The 27,641-nt window shown below is 35.6% G+C and overlaps 1 protein-coding gene across 1 annotated transcript in view; it reads left to right on the plus strand.

Moving 5' to 3' along the window:
* Positions 1–2,753: 2,753 nt before the first annotated feature.
* Positions 2,754–27,641, plus strand: part of ash1 (histone-lysine N-methyltransferase ash1) — a 112,212-nt gene continuing 87,324 nt past the window's right edge. Inside the window, exon 1 of the mRNA XM_067789050.1 lies at positions 2,754–3,363. The gene's annotated coding sequence lies outside the window, so the exon portion shown is untranslated. The remainder of the gene's footprint in view (positions 3,364–27,641) is intronic.

Raw genomic sequence — 27,641 nt, forward strand, 5'->3', positions numbered from 1 at the left:
TTTGTGGGTACAACAACATTACAACAACCACATGAAAATCGCCAACTCCGGACAGAGATAAAATTTATGTTTTCCGCTTTCGGATTATTGTTCTCGAGATTAATACGCGTCTTCTAACACCTCTCTCGATATTTTTTGACGCGTATTAGCAGTGTCATGCTGTTGTAAAGAATTACCCTTTTTTTTACAAAAATTTGACGCCAATGGGTAGTTCTTTACTTTAGCTCACAACTGCTAAAACTCGTCCAAAAATATCGGGAGAGGTGTAAAAAGACGCGCTTTCTACCTAGGACCACGAATCCGGAAATTCCAAATTTTATTTCTTTTCGGAGAAATTTTCAAACAAAATTGAAATTTTTCATGTGGTTGTTGTAATTTTTATGATTTTGTTTATCCACAAGAAAAACTGTGGGTAAAAGTGTTTTGCGCGGATATAGATTTCGTCTCCAAACCGGTGTTGGACCCACCCAGGCTAATTTTTTTATAAGCGCGGCCGAAGGGCGCCAATGCAGAAAGGTGTTCTGCGCAAAAATACTATGGATCCCACCCCCGGTTTAGGAGCGCTCCGGGGCCATTTTTCGGTTTTTTGGAAATATCTTTTGACAGAAATAAAATTTGGAATTTCCGCTTTTGGATTCGTGGTCCTGGGTAGAAGGCGCGTTTTTTTACACCTCTCCCGATATTTTTGGACGAGTTTTATTATTATTATTATTATTTATTATTACGGCGTTTTAAGCCTAAAACTTAGATTATTACAAATTATAAATACATTTTAATTATAATAGTATTTCTAGCGTTTGGGGTGTCGGAACGCATGAGATTCCAATCAGCACGGGAACTGGTGGTCCCAACGGGCGAGCCTTGGAGTCATCTCATTGGGAGGTTGGAAGGACGTGTTCACAATCCTGCCCTACTCCAAGACGTATGATTACAGTTTTATTATGTGTGCTGTCGGAATGCATTTGATTCCGGTCAACCCAAAATCCAGCAGCTCAGCAGAATGAGCCACTCTTATCGGACGGTTGGAAAGGACGTGTTTCCAATCCTCCCTGTACCAGCTTTTTAATTAATTATAATATATCATTGTTGTAGGAGTATACGTGATTCACATGAACTGTTTGTCTGGGACGATATTTTCAGGAATTCTTTCCCAATTTGATTGCGAGCGATATATGTATTTGCCCTGATGCATAAGGTTCCTCTGTGTCTATTTGGATTGCCATGTACGCTCAAGGATCAGTAACATGAAATACAGATACAAAATATTTTATCTTATTGGAATGGTTTTGCAATATTCTAATAAACTTTTTTTGAAGGTGTTTAAGTTTTCACAATTTTTAACATGATTAGGTAGTTCATTAAAACATTTCAGGCCTTTGTAAAATATATTTTGCTTGTCCGTTTCTGTTTTGAGAAGAGGTAATCTAAAATTATTATTTTCCCTGATTATGTAAGAATGGGTTTCATTCACATAAACAAGTTTTTCACTTAGGTAGGCTGGTAATTTACCATGCTTGATATAAAATACAAATTTCATACTATGGTAAAATATCAATTGTTTCACACTCAACCAGGTTAGTGCATCAAGCATACTCTTTATGGAAGTGTCGTACATCACTTTCAATATAAATCTCATAGCTTTGTTCTGCATAATTTGTAACCTGTCTACTTGTATTTCATTGGCAATAAAGAATATTGTAGGGCAATATAAAAAGTGTGGTTCTATGATGGATCTATAAACTTTCAACTTATATTCCTTACTAATAAGTTTACACGATCTCTTCCAAAATCCAATTTTTTTGCCCATATAGCAGTTGTGAGCTAAAGTCAAGAATTACTCGTCAATGTTCGCGATCTGCCGTTCTTCATAAAATATGTGCAGTCTAATCATAATGCATAAGATTGAGTTAAACGAATATGAAAAACTGCTTATGTGACGGGGCTTTAAAGTATTCAGTAGCTGATTAGATATCATGGCTCAATTGTATGGTTGGCCAAAGATGGTAGATATACAAGAGTTGCAACATGGATGGTGTTTCTCTAGAAAATCAAGATTAGGAATTCGCCATGCGTTTGTTATTCTGTCCGCACCAGTCTTGTCTGTCATTTTCATTTCTTGCTTTGTTGACCATTTTTGACAATTTTGTCATAAACATGGCAAATTTCATTGGATAATAGTCTAGTTGAGTGGTCGACTGCTAATACGCTACAAAAAATATCGAGAGAGGTGTCAAAAAACGCGTATTAATCTCGAGAACAATAATCCGATGGCGGAAAAGAAAATTTTATCTCTGTCCGGAAATATTTGCAGTTGAAGTTGGCGATTTCCATGTGGTTGTTGTTGTGTTCGTACCCACCAAAAAAATTGGGCATCACCGTGGCGGTAGCCAGAAAGGTGTTCTGCGCAAAAATACTATAGATCCCAACCCCAGTTTCGGGGTACCCGCGGTTCTTTTTCCGGTTAATATCTTTTGAACGAGTTACAATTTTTATTCTCCGCCTTCGGATTATTAATACTGATGTCAAGACGCGTCTTTTGACACCTTTCTCGATATTTTTGGTAGCGTATTAGCAGTCAACCCCTCAACTAGACTATTACCTTTCATTGTGACGCGGCCAATAGTGCCTCACTCGAGCAGCCGTCTGGCAATGGTCATCGTTATCGCACCGACTAAAAACCGATAGTGAAATATTACTCACCACTAATTCGTACCTCTTTTTGTCAGTATTTTTCTTTCATTTATTATTTTCATGCATGAATTAAGATTTCTGTTCTGACTTTTTCGAGTTTCACCAATTGAATTACATTGGAAAGGTCTGAAAAAATGCATTTTAGTTAGCTAAATGTGCAAAGGTATAGGGGAATATGAAATTCAACAGTAAATATCAAGAGAAATGCCGAAAATATTGAGATAAAAAAGTGTAAAATTATCCAACTCGACGCTGTGTGAAGTCATTGAGCAAAAGTAAAACGGCGCCATTTTAAAATGTAAATGCAGACGAATAAATATATATGTATGGTGGAATTGAAGCAAAAAGCAACATACGAATGCAGCAAGCGGGAACAAAGCAAATGAATACATGGTGAAAGAAAGAACAATACAGTAAAATAAAGGAGAAAAGTGCCAGCACAAATGGATGGGAAAAGTGAAAAGTGAATCTTTGTATTTTAAAGCAGCTAATTTTTTCTTGACATTTTAATAAGAATTACTTGAAAGTTGTGTAAGCGATTAATGTGAATGTTAAACAAACAAAAAGTATTTTTTAGTATAAGCTAAAAAGTGAAGTAAAAAACGCAACAGAAAATTGCTGTGTGTGCACGTAGTAAGAGGAAAACGGGGTGAAAAAGATATTGCAAAACGTGTAAGTGCTCTAAATTATAAGTTTTTGTGGTTACTTTATAGGTGTCTGCAATATAAAATAAAAAAAATGAATAATTATACAAATCAATACGCCACAAAATAATTCAGGTAAAACTTAAATTTAATGCATTTCTGGTAGCGTAGACGAGTAGGCGCTTTATTGTTTTGTACAAATATATATATGTAAATCAACTTTAATAGGCTTATATACAAGTATCTACATGTCTATCTTTACACTGTTAACGGTGCTTAGTGTTATTGGCAACTTTGACTAAACTCAGTTCTAGTTGGTTGCTTTCTGGTGGTCTACTGTCTTGATGGTGCCACTAGTGATTTGACCCACTTTGAGTATTGGGTGATGCCAACTAGCGTAAGATCAGTGGTAGGAAATTAAATACATTCATATTTATATGCCTAGGTATGTACATATTTTTACTACACAAATTTGCAAATGTGAAATAGAAAAATGAACTTCTAAATACAGTGAACTCTCGAGAATAGGACCATATCATTAGTTTTAAATTCATTGTGTTGTTAAGCCCAATACAAGGCGTAGTTTCCAAACCACTTGTCAACGTCATCTTCTTGATACAAAAATGAATGTACAGTGAAGGTTGGATGTGGCAATATTTTCTTCACCTGTTGGTCTCATGACTGTTTTATGGAGCTAGTTCCGGATAATACATATACATAATTATAACTACAAATCCTTCAGGAAATATCTTTATCACCACTTGGACAATAAGAACATATGGGATCGAGCCTATCCCTTAATAAAAATTGTTCTACAGCATGATGAAACTTTCCTGCGACTTGATTTTAGGTTCGTGGTGTCCCTTGACAGAAGGCGTTGTTGAATCGAACTGCAGCTGCGGGATGTTCTGGTTTGAGAGTAATGAGACATGTCATGAGTGCGATGCTCTGGCAGGGCTACAGCCTGTATTGAGGTTACTGTTGTTCTAAAAGTAAAATCCACACCGAAAGGCTTAGGAAAACATAAACACATATAAATGATGTACTGAATCAAAAACCCATTTATACAGGTCTCGTAGCGCTAGATTATTCAAATGCTTTTGATACAGCTAATTACAGCACGTCATAGCAAGCCTTGGACGGGTCCATCCTTCCTCCCAGTCTAAAAAGGCAGAGAGCAAATTATCTGTGTAGCTGGCAGGTATCGGTTGTTGTTGGTCCTTTGCCGGATACAGATCCGGTACGTTCTGGTTGTTGGTTTTCATCAACCTACTTACTTTGTTTTATCCACATTGCTTACTGATCTCAACTTGTACTTTACTAACCCTAATCCTAAAATTTATCGATTAATCTTAATATCAAGGATTCATCAGCACTACTTGTTAACCATCACTACTATGACCAAAAAAATATATATCAGCAGCAAAAATTCATCGTGTTGAGTTTTATTTATTAATGCGCTAAAATCAATGTTCCTTATCTAAAAGATGAGACTGCTATGATCTTTTTATCAATTTCAAATCAAAACTGTTAGACTTACAATTGGGACTTGCTCCCCTATGACACCTGGTACAAACAGTACATTCGCCGCCACTACTTCACGCAACGATACCATTTCAGCTGCCGCTCGCTTGCCTACCATCGATATTCCTACGTTCTCAGGGGACTACTTGGAGTGGATTCCGTTCCTCGACATGTTTCTGTCGCTCGTACACAACAACACCAACCTAACGCAGGTGCAAAAATATTTTTATTTAAAAGATTCGTGTACTGGAACTCCCAAAAAAATGGTAGAGGAGTATCCAGCTACAACTACCAGTAATGAGCCGGCAAAGGCAAACTCGTTGACCAAACTCTAAGAAAATTGGTTAATACTGAAAACACAGACGGACGTCTTCGTACTATACAACAACTGCTAGACATAACACGCAATTGCTTGGAGCTTATAAGAACATTAGAGGTGGATACCTCGAATTGGGATCCAATTCTTATTATTTTGTTAACCCAAAAAATTGACAAGCAAACTTGAAAGGAATGGGAGCAATCACTTCGCGGCAGCACTGACATCCCACAAATGAAAGACTCTTAAATTTTTAGATTCCACTTACAAGGCATTAGAGTTTATTGAAGAAGGGCTTACTATTGCGAAACTGGCAAAACCAGGCTGCCCACATAAGTTTGCGGTCAGCTTACAACAAGCACTTTAATCTAGAATGCCAATTTCTTTTACTGCCAAGGGTTACAACATACTCTCCTACTACAATCGATCCCAATTACTTGAAGGATTTACCAAACGTATTCCTTGCAGATCCAGAATTCAATCCATCTAAAATCGATTTTATTTTGAGTGCTGAGCTTTATTGTAACATTTCGGGAATGATAAAATATGAAAATGGTTTACTACTGCAAGAATCCTACTTTGGGTGGATGATTTTAGGTCCAGTAAAAAACAATTTTAATGAGTGCAATCTTTCTGCAAATTTATCGTCAATCGATTTCATCGATAACCAACTGCATCTGTTTTGGAAACTCACTCTCGTAACGACACTGGTCGATATCAGGTCCACTTGCCATTCAAACGTCTTGTTTTGCAAAATGAGTTACCAACGTTCAGTTACACCAATTTTAACGCCCTTCGAAGACTGAATCAGGTCGAAAAACGATTCAGATCTCAACCTGAGTTTTCGAGCCTTTATAAAGACTTTATGGAGGAGTACGTTCGTTTAGGTCACATGAAGGAAATCGGAGATTATCCACAAGATCTTCCAGCTAACTCATATTTCCCCTGTCACGGTGTCTTGAGAGGCATCAGCAGTACCACTCAGTTAAGAGTAGTATTCGATGGCGGATGTCATCATGAAAACCAGACCTCCCTTAACCTGGAACTCGCTGCAGGAACTGCTTTACAAAATAGTTTGGAGACAACATCGCATAGCTTTTACCGCCGACGTAGAAAAAATGTTTCGACAGATCAATATCTGTGAAGAACACCAGCTGTTCCAATGTATACTCTCGAGGGACGCTCCTACAAAACCAATAAAAATGTACAAGCTATGCACAGTTACTCCGCCTTTCTTGGCCATACGTGTACAGCGCCTTTCTTGGCCATACGTGTGCTACATCAGCTAGCAAATGATGAGCGGAGCTCATATCCACTTGCAAGTAAGATCCTCTTAACTGACAGCTACGTCGATGATATACTTTAAGGTGGAGACTCTAACCGAAATATACCAACAACTGACTATGCTTACCAAAAGTGGTGGTTTCAATTTAAGGAAGTGGAACTCTAACTCGGCAGAGTTGCTGGAATCTATTCCACTAGACCACATTGTTAAGCATCACTCATTCGAGGTAACTTCCGAAAATTTTGTAAAAGCGCTTGGACTTCATTGGGAAACAAAAGATGATAATTTCTACTTCAAAATTAACTTTGAATTTTCTGCCACCGTAACTAAAAGTAGCCTTCTTTCTGAAGCGACAAAGCCCTTTAATCCACTGGTTGGCTAGCACCAACCACTATCATTGCAAAAATTATATTTCAAAAATTATGGTAAGAACTAGATTGGAAAGACTTCATTCAGAAGGGGTTCGATATCGGCACTCTTTGAAAGAGCTAGAGCAAATCAAGATTTCAAGATGGATTGGCTGCAAACAAACAAGTAAAGTTGATTTACACAGGTTTTGCGACGCCTCTCAAGCCGCTTACGTTGCTGTAGTGTATTATTTTATTATTTATTGCAGTAGTATGTACAGATGGCGTTCTCTCATCAACATTAATACAATCGAAAACAAAGGTAGCGCCGCTTAAAGCCGTATCCATTCCTCGACTTGAATTATGTGCATCAACACTTCTGGTAAAACTAATGGCCACAGTAAAAACTTATTTCCCGTCAATTCTTAGAACTACTTATTACCGGACCGACAGCACCACTGTTCTAAGTTGGATCGAAATACGTTTCAACTAGCGAAAATCCAGCCGACTGTTTAACACGAGGTCTAACACCTTCAAAACTTCGTACACAAAACTTTTACAACACCGCTGTAACCTCAGATAAGCTTGAATATTTTTCTTTATTTACTAAATACTCTACTCTTTCGAAGCTTCTTCGCATTACAGGTTGTTGTTGTTGTTGTTGTTGTTGTTGTAGCGATAAGGTTTCTCCCCGAAGGCTTTGGGGAGTGTTATCGATGTGATGGTCCTTTGCCGGATACAAATCCTGTACGCTCCGGTACCACAGCACCATTAAGGTGCTAGCCCGACCATCTCGGGAACGATTTATGTGGCCACATTAAACCTTCAGGCCATTCTCTCCCTCCCTACCCCCAAGTTCCATGAGGAACTTGGGGTCGCCAGAGCCTCGTCTGTTAGTGAAACAGGTTTCGCCGCGGATAGGTGAGGTTGACAATTAGGTTTGGAGAAGCTATATATTGCGCTGGCAACCTAAAAGGTTGCGCTACACAGCCCTTTGAATCTGGTATTTTAGTCGCCTCTTACGACAGGCATACCTACCGCGGGTATATTCTGATCCCCTAACCTGCTGGGGTATATCGCATTACAGGTTACATACTTCGGTTTTATAATACGCTTAAATCAGCTGTAAACAAGCGCGAACAGCAAACGCAAGAGAATGTAAGCCACGAAACAGGGTTTTTAAAATCGTACAAGTTAAAGCGAGCACTTATCACTATTCAAATAAATACATACATACATACATACGTTATGCGTCGATTTTGGATCTTATCTTCCCGAAGCCTGGCAAGATCAGTACTTCGACACTGCTTTGTGAGTTTCAAATATGTTGCGAAAATGTTTGAACAAAAGATGGGCGATTTACCAGCAGTGAGACTTCAACCTACCAGACCACAGCGGACTAGACTATACTGGGCCCGTTTTAATAAGAAATTCTACATCACGTAAAGCGCCAGCTGTTAAGGCTAATATCTGCATGTGCACGAAAGCTATTCACCTTGAAGTAGTATCCAGCTTAACTACGGAGGCCTTCATGGCAGCTTACCGAAGATTCAAGAAGAGGACGTTGCACAGACTTGTATTCTGATTGCGGCTCAACGTTCATTGGAGCCGAAACAGAACTTAGGTTTAGCTTCGAAATTCAAAAATTAGAGTTACCCGAATGTTTGGCAGTTGGACTGGCTAACGAAGGAACCACCTGACATTTTATTCCGCCCGGCTCACCTAACTTCGGTGGTTTATGGGAAGCGGGTGTAAAATCCGCAAAGCATCATCTGCGACGAGTTATGCGTGATCAAAGACTTACATTTGAAGAATTAACCACGCTTTTAGCCCAAATTGAAAGCTGCTTGAACTCACGACCACTGTGTCCTTTATCCGGTCAACTTGCCGACAACCACGCGCTAACTCCCGCACATTTTCTTGTTGGTGAACCAACAACCTGTGTATCTGAATATGATCTACTAGCTTACGAGGAAAATGCTTTAAACCGCTGGAAGTTAGTTGAACGACTTAAACAGCATTTTTAAAAGATATAGAGCAGTGAGTACGTTCACACCCTACAAACGACATTGTTTTACTGCAGCACGAACGAAGTGCACCAGGGTACTAGCCCTTAGCGAGAGTACATCAAACCCATCCTGGGAGAGAGGGATTGGTAAGGGTGGTTACACTTTTACCCAACGGTAAACTGCTGAAACGTCCGATATCCAAGGTATGTCTGCTGCCAATAATGGAGTCTACCAACAACGACCAGGAACAACCTGATGCACAAGATAACACCTAAGGAATTCAAGAACAGTCATTCATAGTGGGGGAGAATGTTTGGTTTTCATCAACCTACTTACTTTGTTTTATCCACATTGCTTACTTATCTCACCTTCTACTTTACAAACCCTACTCCTAAAATTTATCGATTAATCTTAATATCAAGGATTCATCAGCACTACTTGTTAACCATCACTACTTTGGCCGAAAAAATATATATCAGCAGCAAAAATTCATCGTGTTGAGTTTTATTTATTAATGCGCTAAAATCAATGTAGTGAGTCCTTTTTTTTTTTATTAATGTATCCAACACTGGTAGCAAGCACCATTAAGGTACAAGACCGACCATCAAGAGAACAATTAATTGTGACAACATTGAACCTTCTAAGCCATCCCGTTCCGACCAGCGTAAAGACGCGAGGAACTTGGGATCGCCAGAGCCTCGGCTGCTAAAGGAGCCAGGCATCGGTGAAGTTCAGAAACGTAACATCAAAACGACAATAATTAAACAAATGGTGCCACAGTATGGTGTCCTAACCCCACTTTTGCTGTAAAGTCAAAACACCTAAAAAAACCTCAAGCCTCTTGTCGGCAGCACTTGGGGTAAAGATAAAGAAACGCTTGGTATGCCTGTCGTAAGTGGCGACTAAAATACCAAATTGATTCAAGGGGTTGCCAGCGCAATATACACGTTCGCCAACCCAATTGTCAACATCACCTACCTGGCGAATCCTGTTTCATTAACAGCAGGGGCTCTGGCGACCCCGAACTCCTGATGGATCTAGGAGTGGAAGGGTGGGATTGCCTAGCAGGTTTCATTTGGTCATACCAAATTGTTCCCGAGATGGTCGGTACCTTTGTGGTGCTTGTTTCCGGAACGTACCGGATCTGCATCCGGCAAAGGACCATCAACATCGATAACACTCTCCAAGGCCTTCGACAACAACAACAAAGAAACACACTGGAGGAAATTTGATGCCTGTCTAAACATCGCGTTCAGAACTGCCACGGGATGTCTCCAAAACATCTTCTACACAGTGAGGCAATCTGAATAATGTAATGGGCTAAACTCTTACTTATCCAGAATAATCCGGGACATACCCAATGTATGTCCCGCTCTCTGGTCAAAACCTTTTAAACAGCTAGTTTCCTTGAATTCCCTTCAGACGATATTGATAACAATTTGTGAGTAGTCGCGCCTATTGGATGGGATGAAGCACTGCACCAGTTCGATTGCGGGGCGCCGATTTGATTAACACATTATTCTGGTCTGCGTTGAAAACTAATAACTACTAACGGAAACAAGAGTTTTGATTAAGAGTTTTACTCCTTCGGCTTCGAAAGTTGAATGTAATATTAAAGTCGAAAACTATGCAATTGTCAAACTGTGAAAGAGTTTGCACCCGAGCTCATTTCGTTATTAATTTACTATAAAGAATGTATATAGGTATTTATGTATGTATATATATTGAATTTGTATGTAGTAGGTATTTGCAAGTACGCATGCTATATATTCAATGCAGCAGCTGCATTTTGCCAGTTATCCTGCATTATGCTTGAGTTCATTATGCTAAAAAATGTATGTACACAAGTACTTAGGTAGGAAGATAGTAAAAGGTGGCGACCATTAGGAAAACGCGTACATTAATGTATCTCTAAAGTTTGAACGATCGTGTTAATGCTTGTTTTTTATTTATTTAGTAGGAGTCTACACACTTAGCAACCATCATGTCTCATTTTATTTTATGGCTTACAATAAATATGTATGTATACACATGTATATAGTGTTGTGTAAAATATATTCTATTAATACAGGGTCTTTCCACTAGTCTAACAAAGCAATTTAGCTGAAATATTACTTTTATCGCTGCTAGAATTCATACAAAATTCAAGTCAAGGAAGGAAACCACCTAGAAAGTTCAACATGGTCATTTCAAATCGTTTATGAGATGGTCGTGGTAGTTTCCAGAACGTGCCGTTGCTATATCAATCAATCAACCTAAGGCCCAACCTCTAGAGCAGGTACCATGGAATCCCTGGCAAACATTTTTATACCTTTCATGAAAATGAAATGGTATATTAACTATGTCACGAGTCTGAAAATTGTATGTCCTTAAAGGAAAATAAATAGACCCACCAATAAGAGTACCGAAATGATCAGGATGAAGAGGTGAGTTGATTTAGCCATGTCCGTCTGTCTGTTGGTATGCAAACTAGTCCCTAAATTTTTGAGATATCTTGATAAACTTTACCCGCTCACCAATTTTTATGAAGATTTAGGTGTCAGATTAGACATTTGTCGGAACCGGCCGGATGGGACCACTATAGCATATATTTTTTTTTAGAAAGAGGATTTTTGCCATATCCTCCTCAAAATCAACTGCTTAATTACTTAGAAAATAATAAAATCTTTATAAAGGAACAATCCGGTTTCCGAGAAAGGCACTCTTGCGAGACGGCGTTAAATTATGTCATATCTAGCTGGAAGAAAGAACATATAGTAGCAGTTTTCATGGACCTGAAAAGAGCGTTCGAAACAATTGATAGGAATATAATGCTCGATAAACTACAAAAAATTGGTATTAGGGAAAATGAATTGCAGTGGTTTAGAAGCTTCTTATCAGACCGGAAACAAAGAACAACCATCGAGTCAGTAGTCTCATCCGAGGCACAAGTGGACATAGGTTTACCACAAGGGTCGGTATTAGCACCAATCCTGTTCAACATTTACATAAACGATATATCATCAGCACTGAAATATAGTAAAGTCAGGTTGTTTGCAGATGATGCGCTACTTGAAGTAAATGAAACGGACATTTCAATAGCAAGGAGCAAAATGCAAGAAGATTTGGACTCATTGTACAGATGGCTTTGCACTAATAAACTCAAGCTTAACGTTAACAAAACTAAGTTCATGGTTTTATCTAGGACGACCAATAGAGAATCACTTAATTTAGATCTAAAAATAATGAATAGGAGCATTGAGGATGTCAAAATATTTAAGTACTTAGGGATCCTGATTGACAATAAACTGAGGTTTACAGATCATATTGATTATATTGTTGCCAAAATGGGCAAAAAAATTGGATTTTGGAAGAGATCGTGTAAACTTATTAGTAAGAAATATAAGTTGAAAGTTTATAAATCCATCATAGAACCGCACTTCTTATATTGCCCTACAATATTCTTTATTGCCAATGAAACACGAGTAGACAGGTTACAAATTATGCAAAACAAAGCTATGAGATTTATATTGAAAAAGTGAGGTACGACACTTCCATAAAGAGTATGCTTGATGCACTAAACTGGCTGAGCGTGAAACAGTTGATATTTTACCATAGTATGAAATTTGTATTTTATATCAAGCATGGTAAATTACCAGCCTACCTAAGTGAAAAACTTGTTTATGTGAATGAAACCCATTCCTCCATAATCAGGGAAAATAATAATTTTAGATTACCTCTTCTCAAAACAGAAATGGACAAGCAAAATATATTTTACAAAGGCCTGAAATGTTTTAATGAACTACCTAATCATGTTAAAAATTGTGAAAACTTAAACACCTTCAAAAAAAGTTTATTAGAATATTGCAAAACCCTTCCAATAAGATCAAATATTTTGTATCTGTATTTCATGTTACTGATCCTTGAGCGTACACGGAAATCCAAATAGACACAGAGGAACCTTATGCATCAGGTCAAATACATATATCGCTCGCAATCAAATTAGGAAAGAATTCCTGAAAATATCGTCCCAGACAAACAGTTGGAGTGTTCATGTGAATCACGTATATTCCTACAACAATGATATATTCAGACCAATTCTAAATATTCTCGCAGAATTTTGATCTCGCGGATTTTTTTATTCCCGCGGAAAAATTCCTCCAATTCTGTTCTCCTAGGGAGAACAATAATTGGGGAATAGGAATTTCGAATTTTCGAAGTAAGCTGTTTTGTCAATTGAAATTTCGTTGCACATTTCTTCTTTTGTTTAAAAAATTGAGAAGTTTAATTATTGTAGCAAATTTGTTGGAAATTAAGAAATAAAATATAAACATTGCACAGTATTTATTGCATGTCATGTGGTATTCACTGAAATGAGTAATGAATTGGTGCCACAGCACGTCCCTTATTTTAGCGGCGATAGGTTGGCGGAATAAGTTGAAAATTTTACATAATTAGTAGCTAATTAAATGTAAATTAAGTGCGAAAAAAAAAATTTATAGCTTTACAAAATTTTTTTTTATGACATTCTGCGCTAAAATAAGACTGAAGTTAGCGAAACCAATCGGCGAAAAGTTGGCGGAAGAAGTTGAAAATTTTACATAATGAGTACCTAATTTATTGCAAATTAACTGCGAGAAAAAAAATTTATAGCTTTACAAAATTTTTTTTTATGACATTCTGCGCTAAAATAAGACTGAAGTTAGCGAAACCAATCGGCGAAAAGTTCGCGGAAGAAGTTGAAAATTTTACATAATGAGTACCTAATTTATTGCAAATTAACTGCGAGAAAAAAAAAAATTTATAGCTTTACAAAATTTTTTTTTATGACATTCTGCGCTAAAATAAGACTGAAGTTAGCGAAACCAATCGGCGAAAAGTTGGCGGAAGAAGTTGAAAATTTTACATAATTAGTAGCTAATTAAATGTAAATTAAGTGCGAAAAAAAAAAATTTATAGCTTTACAAAATTTTTTTTATGACATTCTGCGCTAAAATAAGACTGAAGTTAGCGAAACCAATCGGCGAAAAGTTGGCGGAAGAAGTTGAAAATTTTACATAATGAGTACCTAATTTATTGCAAATTAGCAGCGGGAAAAAAAATTTATAGCTTTACAAAATTTTTTTTTATGACATTCTGCGCTAAAATAAGACTGAAGTTAGCGAAACCAATCGGTGAAAGGTTGGCGGAATAAGTTGAAAATTTTACATAATGAGTACCTAATTTATTGCAAATTAACTGCGAGAAAAAAAAAAATTTATAGCTTTACAAAATTTTTTTTTTATGACATTCTGCGCTAAAATAAGACTGAAGTTAGCGAAACCAATCGGCGAAAAGTTCGCGGAAGAAGTTGAAAATTTTACATAATGAGTACCTAATTTATTGCAAATTAGCAGCGAGAAAAAAAATGTATAGCTTTAAAAAATTTTTTTTTATGACATTCTGCGCTAAAATAAGACTGAAGTTAGCGAAACCAATCGGCGAAAGGTTGGCGGAATAAGTTGAAAATTTTACATAATGAGTACCTAATTTATTGCAAATTAACTGCGAGAAAAAAAAAAATTTATAGCTTTACAAAATTTTTTTTTATGACATTCTGCGCTAAAATAAGACTGAAGTTAGCGAAACCAATCGGCGAAAAGTTGGCGGAAGAAGTTGAAAATTTTACATAATGAGTACCTAATTTATTGCAAATTAACTGCGAGAAAAAAAATTTATAGCTTTACAAAATTTTTTTTTATGACATTCTGCGCTAAAATAAGAATGAAGTTAGCGAAACCAATCGGCGAAAGGTTGGCGGAATAAATTGAAAATTTTACATAATGAGTACCTAATTTATTGCAAATTAACTGCGAGAAAAAAAATTTATAGCTTTAAAAAATTTTTTTTTATGACATTCTGCGCTAAAATAAGACTGAAGTTAGCGAAACCAATCGGCGAAAAGTTGGCGGAAGAAGTTGAAAATTTTACATAATGAGTACCTAATTTATTGCAAATTAACAGCGAGAAAAAATATTTATAGCTTTACAAAAAAATTTTTTATGACATTCTGCGCTAAAATAAGACTGAAGTTAGCGAAACCAATCGGCGAGAAGTTGGCGGAATAAGTTGAAGATTTTACATAATGAGTACCTAATTTAGTGCAAATTAACAGCTAGAAAAAAAATTTATAGCTTTACAAAATTTTTTTTTATGACATTTATAACAATGCATGGACTGAAAGTTCAGACCTCGAGTTAGATGTTGTTATTGACAACATAGAAACAATTGATGACAATAGCACTGATGCTGAGATACAGATGAAGTTAATGAAACTTCCACAAGCGAAACCGCCTTGAATGCTGTTTAAATTTAAAAAGATTTTGCAGCGAAGACCTTTTTGCGTTCGAAATGTTGCAAAAATTAGAAAGTCATTTGAAAAATAGTTTTATTAAAAAAAAAAAAACCTTAAGCAAACGACAACTCACCAATTTTTTAAATAATGAGTCTGATTTTTATGGATTTATATTACTTATTATCTGAAGTATAATTTATGGCGGCCACCGTGGTGTGATGGTAGCGTGCTCCGCCTACCACATCGGATGCCCTGGGTTCAAACCCCGGGCAAAGTAACATCAAAAATTTTAGAAATAAGGTTTTTCAATTAGAAGAAAATTTTTCTAAGCGGGGTCGCCCCTCGGCAGTGTTTGGCAAGCGCTCCGGGTGTATTTCTGCCATGAAAAGCTCTCAGTGAAAACTTATCTGCCTTGCAGATGCCGTTCGGAGTCGGCATAAAATCAGGCATGCATAACCAACGAACCGATATCATTTCGTTACGATAATTAACGTTAATAAATGAAACAAAGTCATTTCGTTTCGTTTATTAACGTTAAGAACGTCAAATTAACGAAATGATTTTGTTTCGTTTTCTGCCATATCAAAACGAAATCAAATCGTTGATTATTAATTTCAAACTATGCTGGCAAAGCTGATTGATGGCGGAGTCATTAAAGGTGAAAACATTAGCCAAGCTGATTGCAACTTTTCTAATGAATTTTGACAGTACGACCATTTCTCAGAGTATTTTTGACATTACCACCAACGAATTACACAAACAAATTACATGGAGTTTGTATGTGTATGTCCGCTCGCTGTTACCACCTTACGGGTTCACCATGGCTATAGCATTGCCACCACAATTCAAACATAAAGTATCACGTTTTTGTTAACGTTTTTAACGTTAACGAAAGCTTTTCGTTTCGGTTAAAAACGAGATACAATTTATCTTGATAATTTCTTTATCGATAATATTTCGAAGTGTTTCAACGGAAACGGTGGAAATTTTTTGATAAACGATTAGCTTAACGTTAAGGTGCATCCCTGCATAAAATCATGTATGTCCCGTCCGGCCAATTTGTAGGGAAAATCAAGAGGAGCACGACGCAAATTGGAAGAGGAGCTTGGCCTTAGATCTCTTCGGAGGTTATCGCGCCTTATATTTATTTTATTTTTTTTTTAATTTATACTTATTTTTATTTATGTTATTACTTTATCTGAAAGTATGTAAATGAGTTATGCATGTTTTGATGTGAATTTTTCAAGCAATATATATGTGGTATTCTGCCTTCTGGCGTCACATGCCTTTAAACTAGGCTTGGTCAGTGAGAGCAGATGTAGGAAGTGCGGGTTGGAGGAGGAAACGATCGAGCACGTTCTGTGCTCGTGCCCTGCACTTGCCAGGCTAAGACTCCAGTTATTAGGAGTGATACAGCTGTCAGATCTAGAAGCAGCAAGTGGCTTAAGTCCTAGGAAGCTTCTAGTATTTGCCAAGAGGACGGAGTTATTTTATAACATAGGTCCTGGTTTTTGATAGGGTTTTTCAGTTTGGTCGTTAAAACAAACTTCTAATAACACTACGGACTCAATCAGTCTATGTGAGGTCCTCATGGACCGGCCAGTTCAACCTACCTACCTATGTGGTATTCCATCCCATTTCGACCAATTTTGAACCCGACCCCTTTAGAATTGGCTGAAAGTTTTTCTTCTTTTTCTACCTTACGAAAGACGTTTTTCGGAATTTTTTCAAATTTTTTCATCCAACTCAAGAAAAGTTATGAATTTAAAAAAAAACACCGTTTTTGTGTTCAAAATGCTATAACTTTTTCAAAAATTTACCGTTTGGGATCTTTTTTTTTTTAAATTTTTTTTTTAAATGTACTTTTCGGAAAAAATACAAACAAATTTTTAAAGTTTTTTTTTTTAATTTTTCAGTTTTTCGAGATTTTTCGAATTTCGCCATTTTTTTTTTCTCATAAAAAACTTCAATCAATTCTGCAATCATCCCGGAGTGGACCGAATTTTTTAAATATTTTTTTTTATTTAATTGAAAAAAAAAATTTTCAAAAATAACATTTTTTTTTATCAATTTTATTTATATAACAAAAAAATGTAAGAAAATGATTTTTAAGTATTCTTTTCTTTATATACTATGGTAATTTTTAGAAAACTTAAATGTTTACTGTGTCAGTCATTAATCCTGGTTATTTCAATCGTAGTTTACCATAATATATAAAGAAAAGAATACTTAAAAATCATTTTCTTAAATTTTTTGTTATATAATTAAAATTGATAAAAAAAAAATTTTATTTTTGAAAAATTTTTTTTTTTTCAATTAAATAAAAAAAAATATAAAAAAAAATCGGCCCACTCCGGGATTACTGGGGATGATTGCAGAATTGATTGAAGTTTTTTATGAGGAAAAAAAAATGGCGAAATTCGAAAAATCTCGAAAAACTGAAAAATTAAAAAAAAACTTTAAACATTTTTTTGTATTTTTTCGGAAAAGTACATTTAAAAGCAAATTTAAAAAAAAAAGAAAGATCCCAAACGGTCAATTTTTAAAAAAGTTATAGCATTTTGAACACAAAACGGTGTTTTTTTTAAATTGATAACTTTTTTTGAGTTGGATGAAAAAATTTGAAAAAATTCTGAAAAACGCCTTTCGTAAGGTAGAAAAAGAAGAAAAACTTTCAGCTAATTCTAAAGGGGTCGGGTTCAAAATTGGTTGAAATGGGATGGAATACCCCATATATGTATATATATTTTTTTGGGCAATGTAATATCAATATTTTTTATTTAATTTGGAAAGTGGTGAGAATTTATCCCTTTAAAAATTGACAAATGTGGAAAATAGCCATCCACTCCCTTGAGCGGACACAGGTTGGCCGACGATGAGTGTCCGCCCAAGGGAAGTTTCCCTGTACCAAAAATGTAAACTTTAGAAACAAATTTCCATCTTGAGTAGCATTTTTTCCACTATTTTGTTCACCAGTGACAGTGAAATAATTACATTAGCAGCAGAGATAAAGCAAGGTTAGCTTACCATGAATTTTGCCAGATGAAGCATCCTGCGACAAATAGTGGGATTTGAACTGATACCCACAACTAATCGGCGTTTGCGTCCAAATTTTATGGGCAATCGCGTCTCCCCACACACCGCCGTCCTTAAATCTGACGTGGACACCTTTTTTCCATTTTGGTCGTTATTAAGTTCGCAAATTCGTTCTTGGTAAAACTGATCCTAAACTTTCTCAGGCCGCCAGATTCGTGGAACTCCGTCGAGTATTCAGCTTCATTTACAGAATTTCTCTCCTCAGTTGTTAGATTACTGATATTCAAGGAGGAATTTCCTGTCTGGTCATGCGAAGATCCGAGTAACAGGCAACGAATTTCTTGGGATTTGTCGCAAGCCAAGGCATGCAAAGACTGTGGTTTTATTAGTCCATCAAGTTCATCAGAAATGTGTGTATGGAACTGACGCTGTTTTTTTTATTATAGTCGATTCACAAGTGACTATTTGATCTCTGTACTTCAACATCACTTTTATAAGATCACGCCGATCAACTTTAGATTTTCGTCCACGCGCCATCTTTTTTTCTGAAATAATGAATTTAATTTTTCACCACAAGAATACCATTTTTTATCATTATTTTTTTGGAGCCCATTCAATTTTAGCTCTATGGAGTTGGCATCTCCATATGTGAATAATTTAAAAATAGGAGTGGGGGTATGACTATAAATAATAATTTATATTACTTACCTTCTCAAATTTTGGAGTATTACTATTTTTTTTTAATATTTATAGCACCATATCATTAAAAACAAAACTTTCACAAAATTAGAGCTCTTAAATTTTAGCACTTGTTAGATTCAAAGCTGGACTCAAACTAAAGTTCTGATTTGACTAACTTTTCTATTTGCATATTAAACTTAATTTGGCTGAAGCAATTACATGGAAGTTTTGCAACTTTTCCATGAATGCATTTCTTTTTAAAGGAAATCTTGAGTACATACGCATAAGTAAATATTTTATTGAAAGAAGTTGGCGATCATCATTTTCAAATTCTTATAACTTAACTTTCATTAGACTTAAAAAAAAATAAATGTAAGGCGCGATAACCTCCGAAGAGATCTAAGGCCGAGCTTCTCTTCCAATTTGCGTCGTGCTCCTCTTGATTTTTCCCTACAAATTGGCCGGACGGGACCTACATGTTTTATGCCTACTCCGAACGGCATCTGCAAGGCAGATGAGTTTTCACTGAGAGCTTTTCATGGCAGAAATACAATCGGAGCGCTTGCCAGACACTGCCGAGGGGCGACCCCGCTTAGAAAAATTTTCTTCTAATTGAAAAATCTTATTTCTAAAATTTTGATGTTGCTTTGCCCGGGAGTTGAACCCAGGGCATACGGTGTGATAGGCGGAGCACGCTACCATCACACCACGGTGGCCGATTTATTAACCAATATTGCGCCATCGATTTTTCGATAGGATTTGGGCTCAGAAAAAAAGTTCCACTACGCATACCCAAAAAAATTATTTTGGAGCCTGCGAAATTTCATTTTTTTTTTTGACTTCGATTTTTAAGGTTTTTTTCATGACCTACTAATAAAATTTTCATTTGATTTGATTTGGCAATAAATTATCACGTAAAATCTTCAACTTCTTCCGCCAACTTTTCGCCGATTGGTTTCGCTAACTTCAGTCTTATTTTAGCGCAGAATGTCATAAAAAAAAATTTTGTAAAGCTATAAATATTTTTTCTCGCTGTTAATTTGCAATAAATTAGGTACTCATTATGTAAAATTTTCAACTTATTCCGCCAACCCTTCGCCGATTGGTTTCGCTAACTTCAGTCTTATTTTAGCGCAGAATGTCATAAAAAAAAAATTTTGTAAAGCTATAAATTTTTTTTCTCACAGTTAATTTGCAATAAATTAGGTACTCATTATGTAAAGTTTTCAACTTATTCCGCCAACCCTTCGCCGATTGGTTTCGCTAACTTCAGTCTTATTTTAGCGCAGAATGTCATAAAAAAAAATTTTGTAAAGCTATAAATTTTTTTCTCGCTGTTAATTTGCAAAAAATTAGGTACTCATTATGTAAAATTTTCAACTTCTTCCGCCAACTTTTCGCCGATTGGTTTCGCTAACTTCAGTCTTATTTTAGCGCAGAATGTCATAAAAAAAAATTTTGTAAAGCTATAAATATTTTTTCTCGCTGTTAATTTGCAATAAATTAGGTACTCATTATGTAAAATTTTCAACTTATTCCGCCAACCCTTCGCCGATTGGTTTCGCTAACTTCAGTCTTATTTTAGCGCAGAATGTCATAAAAAAAAATTTTTGTAAAGCTATAAATTTTTTTTCTCGCAGTTAATTTGCAATAAATTAGGTACTCATTATGTAAAGTTTTCAACTTATTCCGCCAACCCTTCGCCGATTGGTTTCGCTAACTTCAGTCTTATTTTAGCGCAGAATGTCATAAAAAATTTTTTTGTAAAGCTATAAATATTTTTTCTCGCTGTTAATTTGCAATAAATTAGGTACTCATTATGTAAAATTTTCAACTTCTTCCGCCAACTTTTCGCCGATTGGTTTCGCTAACTTCAGTCTTATTTTAGCGCAGAATGTCATAAAAAAAAATTTTTTAAAGCTATAAATTTTTTTTCTCGCAGTTAATTTGCAATAAATTAGGTACTCATTATGTAAAATTTTCAATTTATTCCGCCAACCTTTCGCCGATTGGTTTCGCTAACTTCAGTCTTATTTTAGCGCAGAATGTCATAAAAAAAAAATTTGTAAGGCTATAAATTTTTTTTTCTCGCACTTAATTTGCATTTAATTAGCTACTAATTATGTAAAATTTTCACCTTATTCCGCCAACCTATCGCCGCTAAAATAAGGGACGTTGCCACAGCAACATCAACAGCGGAACATAAGAAGACGGCCGCATAACACAAATTTGCCGGAGTTGCCTGCTTTCATTCAGCAAAGCAATTTTCTGGCGGCCAAGTTGAGTTGAATTCGTCCTTCGTCATATGCCAAAATCTATTTAAGCCTTATTAAAAAATCCTTGCGCAATTTCTGGATGGCTGCATCAAATATGTATACCAAGAGCTCTACCGTTGCTTATGATATACTTTTCGACTTAAAATAAAGAATATTGTGGTTGTAGTTGTTGTTGTATTAACAGTGAGAATATTGTGGTAGAATGTACATATATACATATTTTAGCACAAATTTGTACAAATAAGTGTTCTTTCTTGAAAGAACCAATTTCCTTTAACTATTTTGATGCATTCCCTTTAATTTAACAAGTGAAAAAACTCCTATGAAATGGCAGAGAAATCTCCCTCTCCCTCACATTCATAATACCTAATTTTCTCCCATAACCGGTTTCCGCTTTTTAATTTATTTAATTTAATTTAATTTATTTATTATTACGGCTGTTTAGGCCTAAAACTTAAACTACTAAGTACAATTCATTATTATATCATTTATTTCTATTGAATATGCTGTTGGAATGCCATGTGATTCCGATCAGCATATTTACTGGCGTAACAAACGGACGAGTCTGGGAGCCAGTCATTTAAGGAAGGTTAAGGCAACAAAATTTGGAACTTATATTTTTCAATTATATTTGTATTTTAAGCTGTCGGAATGTATTGGTCTGGCGGCCACCGTGGTGTGATGGTAGCGTGCTCCGCCTATCACACCGTATGCCCTGGGTTCAACTCCCGGGCAAAGCAACATCAAAATTTTAGAAATAAGATTTTTCAATTAGAAGAAAATTTTTCTAAGCGGGGTCGCCCCTCGGCAGTGTTTGGCAAGCACTCCGGGTGTATTTCTGCCATGAAAAGCTCTCAGTGAAAACTCATCTGCCTTGCAGATGCCGTTCGGAGTCGGCATAAAACATGTAGGTCCCGTCTGGCCGATTTGTAGGGAAAATCAAGAGGAGCACGACGCAAATTGGAAGAGAAGCTCAGCCTTAGATCTCTTCGGAGGTTATCGCGCCTTACATTTATTTTTATTTATTTATTTAATGTATTGGTCTCCGATCAACACAGCTAAACATGTCTTTGGATGTTGGAAATTGAAGTGTACCCAATCACCCCTCAACTTTGTATAGTAAAGACGCTGTCGGAACGCATGAAGATTCCGATCAGCACATCTCAAAATATATTGGGAGGTTGAAAAGGACGTGTTTCCAATCCCCCTGCTCCAACTTTTGTTTGACCTTATTTTGGTTACACATCATATAATTTTATTGTTATATTAATGCTGTCGGAATGCGAGTGATCCCGATCAGCAACAGTAAATATAGGCTGAAAATACCGAATTCCAGCGAAATTTGTTGTTGGAACTGTCTGGAGTTACAGGTGGCGACTGATTTTCTTTTCCTTAGGGCCGGGTGCATTGTATTTTGCTGCTACCAGTATTACCATTCCCTTTTCGCGCTCCAGTATCGGTATGTCATGTAAAAAATAAAAGAAAAAAAAAACTATCTTATTGGAAGGGTTTTACAATGCTCCAATAAACTTTTTTTAAAGGTATTGAAGTTATTACTACTTTTTATGTAATTAGGAAGTTCATTGAAATATTTCAGGCCCTTATAAAATATATTTTGCTTGTCCACTTCTGTTTTGAAAAGAGGTAATCTAAAATTATTGTTTTCTCTGATTACGTATGAATGTTCATCATTTACATATCTAAGCTTTTTGCTGAGGTATGTTGATAATTTACCGTGCTTAATATTAAATACAAATTTCATACTGTGGTAGAATATGAGCTGTTTTATACTCAAACAGTTTAGTGCTTCTATCATGTTATTAATGGGAGTATCATACCTCATGTTTAATATAAATCTCATAGCTTTATTTTGCATAACTTGTAGCTTATCTACCTGAGTTACCTTGGCCATAAAGAATATTGTGGGACAATATATGAAATGCGGCTCTATGATGGATTTATACACTTTCAGTTTGTATTTTCTACTGATAAATTTGCATGACCTTTTCCAAAAACCAATTTTCTTGCCTATTTTGGCAACTATATAATCAACATGATCATTAAATTTAAATTTATTATCAATCTGAACCCCTAAGTACTTGAAAGTTTTAACTTCGTTAATGTTTGAGTTCATTATTTTTAGCTCGATATTACAAGATTCCTTATTCATCGCTCTAGATATGACCATAAAATGGGTTTTATTAACATTAAGTTTAAGCTTATTGTTACAAAGCCACCTGTATAGGGTGTTCAAGTCTTCCTGCGTTTTGCTCCTAGCTAACATGATATCAAGTTCACTTACTTCGAGCAGTGCGTCATCCGCAAACAGCCTTATTTTACTCCATTTTTTATTTAGAATACGAGGAATGGGAGAAGGTAAAAAACTCGCACGGAATTTTCGTTTAGAATTGGGCTGATTATAATTAATTATGTTTACATAAAAGCTGGTACAGAAAGGATTGGAAACACGTCCTTTCCAACCGTCCGATAAGAGTGGCTCATTCTGCTGAGCTGTTAGCTTTTGGGTTGACCGGAATCAAATGCATTCCGACAGCATAAATAATAAAACTGTATAATCATACGTCTTGGAGTAGGACGTGCGTAAAGCTGGCAGACCCAAGTGCTCAAAAATAAGTTTAAGTTGTTTGAGAATTAAGTGCATTTTAGGTGCTATTTAGGGCCACAAAAGATAATTTAGGTGCTCATTTGGTTTTCGAGATATTCGCAAAAAAGTGTGGGTCTGCTAGGTTAACGTCAAGCTAGCAGACCCACAATTTAAATTTCATTTTTTTTAAATAAAAAGTATATTAAAATTAGGAGCTATTTAGGTGCTTTTTAGGGCCACAAAAGATAATTTAGGTTTTCATTTCGTTTTCGAGATATTCGCAAAAAGGTGTGGGTCTGCTAGGTTAACGTCAAGCTAGCAGACCCACAATTTAAATTTCATTTTTTTTAAATAAAAAGTATATTAAAATTAGGAGCTATTTAGGTGCTTTTTAGGGCCACAAAATATAATTTAGGTTTTCATTTCGTTTTCGAGATATTCGCAAAAAGGTGTGGGTCTGCTAGGTTAACGTCAAGCTAGCAGACCCACAATTTAAATTTCATTTTTTTTAAATAAAAAGTATATTAAAATTAGGAGCTATTTAGGTGCTTTTTAGGGCCACAAAAGATAATTTAGGTTTTCATTTCGTTTTCGAGATATTCGCAAAAAGGTGTGGGTCTGCTAGGTTAACGTCAAGCTAGCAGACTCACAATTTAAATTTCATTTTTTTTAAATAAAAAGTATATTAAAATTAGGAGCTATTTAGGTGCTTTTTAGGGCCACAAAAGATAATTTAGGTTTTCATTTCGTTTTCGAGATATTCACAAAAAGGTGTGGGTCTGCTAGCTTGACGTTAACCTAGCAGACCCACAATTTAAATTTCATTTTTTTTAAATAAAAAGTATATTAAAATTAGGATCTATTTAGGTGCTTTTTAGGGCCACAAAAGATAATTTCGTTTTCGAGATATTCGCAAAAAGGTGTGGGTCTGCTAGCTTGACGTTAACCTAGCAGACCCACAATTTAAATTTCATTTTTTTTAAATAAAAAGTATATTAAAATTAGGAGCTATTTAGGTGCTTTTTAGGGCCACAAAATATAATTTAGGTTTTCATTTCGTTTTCGAGATATTCGCAAAAAGGTGTGGGTCTGCTAGGTTAACGTCAAGCTAGCAGACCCACAATTTAAATTTCATTTTTTTTTTAATAAAAAGTACATTAAAATTAGGAGCTATTTAGGTGCTTTTTAGGGCCACAAAAGATAATTTAGGTTTTCATTTCGTTTTCGAGATATTCGCAAAAAGGTGTGGGTCTGCTAGGTTAACGTCAAGCTAGCAGACCCACAACTTAAATTTTATTTTATTTTAAATAAAAAATATATAAAAATTAGGAGCTATTTAGGTGCTTTTTAGGGCCACAAAAGATAATTTAGGTTTTCATTTCGTTTTCGAGATATTCGCAAAAAGGTGTGGGTCTGCTAGGTTAACGTCAAGCTAGCAGACCCATAACATAAATTTCATTTTATTTTAAATAAAAAATATATCAAAATTAGGAGCTATTTAGGTGCTTTTTAGGGCCACAAAATATAATTTGGGTTTTCATTTCGTTTTCGAGATATTCGCAAAAAGGTGTGGGTCTGCTAGGTTAACGTCAAGCTAGCAGACCCACAACTTAAATTTCATTTTAGTTTAAATAAAAAATATATCAAAATTAGGAGCTATTTAGGTGCTTTTTAGGGCCACAAAAGATAATTTAGGTTTTCATTTAGTTTTCGAGATATTCGCAAAAAGGTGTGGGTCTGCTAGGTTAACGTCAAGCTAGCAGACCCACAACTTAGATTTCATTTTATTTTAAATAAAAAATATATCAAAATTAGGAGCTATTTAGGTGCTTTTTAGGGCCACAAAATATAATTTGGGTTTTCATTTCGTTTTCGAGATATTCGCAAAAAAGTGTGGGTCTGCTAGGTTAACGTCAAGCTAGCAGACCCATAACATAAATTTCATTTTATTTTAAATAAAAAATATATCACAATTAGGAGCTATTTAGGTGCTTTTTAGGGCCACAAAATATAATATGGGTTTTCATTTCGTTTTCTAGATATTCGCAAAAAAGTGTGGGTCTGCTAGGTTAACGTCAAGCTAGCAGACCCACAACTTAAATTTCATTTTATTTTAAATAAAAAATATATCAAAATTAGGAGCTATTTAGGTGCTTTTTAGGGCCACAAAAGATAATTGAGGTTTTCATTTCGTTTTCGAGATATTCGCAAAAAGGTGTGGGTCTGCTAGGTTAACGTCAAGCTAGCAGACCCACAACTTAAATTTCATTTTATTTTAAATAAAAAATATATCAAAATTAGGAGCTGTTTAGGTGCTTTTTAGGGCCACAAAAGATAACTTAGGTTTTCATTTCGGGCCACAAAAGATAATTTAGGTTTTCATTTAGTTTTCGAGATATTCGCAAAAAGGTGTGGGTCTGCTAGGTTAACGTCAAACTAAATGAAAACCTAAATTATCTTTTGTGGCCCTAAAAAGCACCTAAATAGCTCCTAATTTTGATATACTTTTTATTTAAAAAAAAATGAAATTTAAATGGTGGGTCTGCTAGCTTGACGTTAACCTAGCAGACCCACACCTTTTTGCGAATATCTCGAAAAAGAAATGAAAACCTAAATTATCTTTTGTGGCCCTAAAAAGCACCTAAATAGCTCCTAATTTTGATATATTTTTTATTTAAAATAAAATGAAATTTAAGTTGTGGGTCTGCTAGCTTGACGTTAACCTAGCAGACCCACACTTTTTTGCGAATATCTCGAAAACCAAATGAGCACCTAAATTATCTTTTGTGGCCCTAAATAGCACCTAAAATGCACTTAATTCTCAAACAACTTAAACTTATTTTTGAGCACTTGGGTCTGCCAGCTTTACGCACGTTGGAGTAGGGCAGGATTGAGAACACGTCCTTCCAACCTCCCAATGATATGACTCCAAGACTCGCCCGTTGGGACCACCAGTTCCCGTGCTGATCGGAATCTCATGCATTCCGACACCCCAAACGCTAGAAATCCTATTATTATTAAAATGTATTTATAATTTGTAATAATCTAAGTTTTAGGCTTAAAAAGCAGTAATAATAAATAAATAATAATAATAATATATCAGATTGAAGCTTCAAACTTCACCATATGTTTTCGTATATTGCACATATTGTTGTCTGAAAAAATGGATGAGGTCGGTCGTATATATAGCATATATCCCCCACAACCGATTGTTCAGATAAGAAACTTTTCGTAATTTCTGCCCCATTTTAACAGCTGGAAGCTTCGAATTTCACCAAATGCTTACGTATATAGGATATATTGCCTGAAAAAATCATAGACATCGGTGGTATATATATTATATTCCCCATATAAACTGAAATTTCTACCCCCTTGTTGAACGGCTATTATGTCACTAAAGCCCTTTTTACTACATTAGTTAGACCGATACTAGAATTCGGATTAATAGTCTGGAATCCGCGATATCGAGTTCATGCAGATAGACTAAAATCAATACAAAAGCAATTTTTACTTTTCTCTTTAAGAAATTTTCAGTGGAACTCGGCGTATAATCGTCCCCATTATACTAGTTGAAATTTATCAATCTCCCAACTCCTGCAAGTCGTAGAGAAATGCAAGGCGTAACATTTATGACTAAACTATTGAATGGATTGATTTCAACGCCCCATCACGTGCGTCAAGACATTATATTATTATTATCATTACAAACCTCTTCTTTTCTTGACTCGTAACAAAATAAAAAATACAAATCTTTACGTACTGAATATGTTGTTGTTGTTGTTGTAGCGATAAGGACACTCCCCGAACTCCTCATGGATCTAGGGGGTGGGAGGGCGGTATGGCCTAGAAGGGCGCATGTGGTTATACCAAATCGTTCCCGAGATGGTCGGGCTTGGTACCGGAACGTACCGGAT

This window comes from Eurosta solidaginis, chromosome 5 (assembly GCF_040869045.1).
Source record: "Eurosta solidaginis isolate ZX-2024a chromosome 5, ASM4086904v1, whole genome shotgun sequence".
Classification (NCBI taxonomy): domain Eukaryota; kingdom Metazoa; phylum Arthropoda; class Insecta; order Diptera; family Tephritidae; genus Eurosta; species Eurosta solidaginis.